This window comes from Cibotium barometz, chromosome 38 (genome assembly GCF_041138505.1).
Source record: "Cibotium barometz isolate CiBa-2024 chromosome 38, ASM4113850v1, whole genome shotgun sequence".
Classification (NCBI taxonomy): Eukaryota; Viridiplantae; Streptophyta; class Polypodiopsida; order Cyatheales; family Cibotiaceae; genus Cibotium; species Cibotium barometz.
In genome coordinates this window covers 20251067-20253526 of record NC_141083.1, presented here as the reverse complement: position 1 = coordinate 20253526, position 2460 = coordinate 20251067, and the positions used below count along the sequence as shown (strand labels likewise).

The window sequence follows — 2460 nt, the reverse complement described above, 5'->3', positions numbered from 1 at the left end:
TGCCTAATACATAAATAAAAACTCAAAGATGAATTACATAGTGAACTCTCTATTGATATTTTGTATCATATATCAACATCTACTTGCGCCTAGTGCGATGATCATCTTGTTGATGATAACAATGCAAGAATAACATGCGACACTATATGTATACATTTGTTGGCATCTCCGTCGATAATTCTATAAATGTCTATTGATAACACCTAAGAATAACTAAGGTATCTACACTAATGTATTATTGACATGTATGAGGAATATATGGTTGAAAGTGCATTAGCACTATATTAGATACATGTGTGTTTGAATATTTGTGATTGAGTGGTTCATTAAAGATACACCCCTATAAAGTTTTACCTAAGAGATTAGGGAATATATGGTTGAAAGTGCATTAGCACTATGTTAGATACATGTGTGTTTGAATATTTGTGATTGAGTGCTTCATCAAAGATACACCCCTATAAAGTTTCATCATAAGAGTTTAGGAAGTGCATTAGCACTACATTAGATACATGTGTGTTTGAATATTTGGGTTTGAGTGGTTCATTAAAGATACACCCCTATAAAGTTTTACCATAAGAGGCATCACAACCTTGGGTTCAATTTTGAAATTTGGATGTAGTTAAATCTTAAAAAATCATTACATTCGAGCTTCACATATTGACCTTTCCCTTACCTAGTGTCCCTTTGCCTCTCAAAAGAGAAGTACATGGTTCAAATTAACCCTTGTTATGAAGGTTCACATATCCCCCCCAATGTAGCAAGGGATTGAAATCCTAAGCACGAGGTCATGGGTTCAATTCTTGTCCGCTATGCCGGGTGCATGTGCTTGATACAATATGTACCAATTCCTATCCGCTGTGGCGGGTGGATGTGCTTGATACACATATGTATATATATGCATACACACATACATGTATATGTATGTATACACACACACACACACACACACACGGCATATATATTTATATATACATACATACATACACACACGTGTGTGTGTGTGTATGTATGTATGTATGTATGTATAAATATATATGCGTGTACATGTATGTATATATATATATACATACATACATACATACATAACATCAAGGCATACATAATAAGACCGCATGCACGCACTAGTGCTATATATATATATATATAACATCAAGGCATACATAATAAGACCGCATGCACGCACTAGTGCTACCAAAACATGCACACGTAGAGAGAGAGAGAGATTATATTATCTTGGCATATAAAGGCACACATGTAAATACACACGAGTTCCCAGCAGCATGTGCATATTGGCATGTGTGTGCTCACAACCTGTACTTTTGTGCGCCATCATAAGTGTATGCACATGTATGATGTTCGTCCCAAATAACGTAAAATACTAATGCTTTTAGGAAAAATTCAAGCATTGCATGTTAACATTTGGAATATGTAATCGGATTTATAATAATTCTGTCTTGATTATGTTAGAGAAATAATAATGCAGAGCTCCATTTTCTCCGCAGGAAACCTAAAGCTGGAACTTAGATTACTGCATCCAAAAAAAAAATGCAAATTTGAACATTAAAAAAGGGGGCAATAATAATTATTCGCAGGCAGCCAAATTTATTTTAAAAAATTAATTAAATGAGAGAAAGCGGAGAAGCGCAGACTAACCTTCTGTATAAAAGCCGCACGTGAGAAAGCGTGTGAACTGCAGGCGATTGGTTGTGCATAGGCTGGGAAGAAGCACGGAGAGCATACATTAAGCTATATAAGTACTACGAGAACATAAATTAAAAGGTTAGCGATCATAGGTTAGGGCATAGGATATGACTAAAATTTTTTTGCGACTCCGTGCTTCGTTCCAGGCTATGGACAAGCAAGCGCCATAGCCGACCTCTGCAAAGGGTGATCTGTGAGAAGGAATTAACGGAGGAGAGGCTAATATTAATTAATCTATGAAGGAAGAGAGGATAACGAGAAGAGAATTAGAAGGAAGAGAGGATAACGAGAAGAGAATTAATGTACAATTTGGTGGACTGGGGGGAGCTTGAGATTGAATTAATATATATGTTCTCGCAAGAAAAAGTGCTACACCTATAAAGAAATGTGGGGCGGGCAATGCCAGGACAAAGGTTAGTGGGGATCCAGCCCAAAGTGTGCTTGCAAGCAAGTGGCCAAGTTGCAAGCCCCCCATGTCCCCCACCCCTTGCCTATATACCAAACAAAAGCTATCTACCCCTTGCACCTTTGATTGGATTTTGTGGGGGCCACCTGCCATCATTTTTTATTTAATTTTCTTTTCGCTTGCATTATTATTTATGAAACTTACCACACAGTGCGTCTCCACGACACGGTGGACACCTTTCACGCTCCATCCATGCATTACCTCCCCTCCGTTAACTTCGATGTCGGGCTCGACATGAAAACATGGACACGTCGCATCACATATCCATGCCTCCATAGCCCTTACCATAACAT

The 2460-nt window shown here is 37.9% G+C and overlaps 1 long non-coding RNA gene across 1 annotated transcript; it reads right to left on the bottom strand.

The window, feature by feature from the left end:
• Positions 1-1418: 1418 nt before the first annotated feature.
• LOC147616440 (uncharacterized) lies at positions 1419-2017 on the bottom strand. The gene is made up of 2 exons (XR_015262427.1): positions 1654-2017; positions 1419-1528 (listed from the first exon to the last, which is right to left on the bottom strand). It is a non-coding gene; the product is annotated as an uncharacterized LOC147616440 (long non-coding RNA).
• Between the last annotated feature and the right edge of the window lie 443 nt (positions 2018-2460).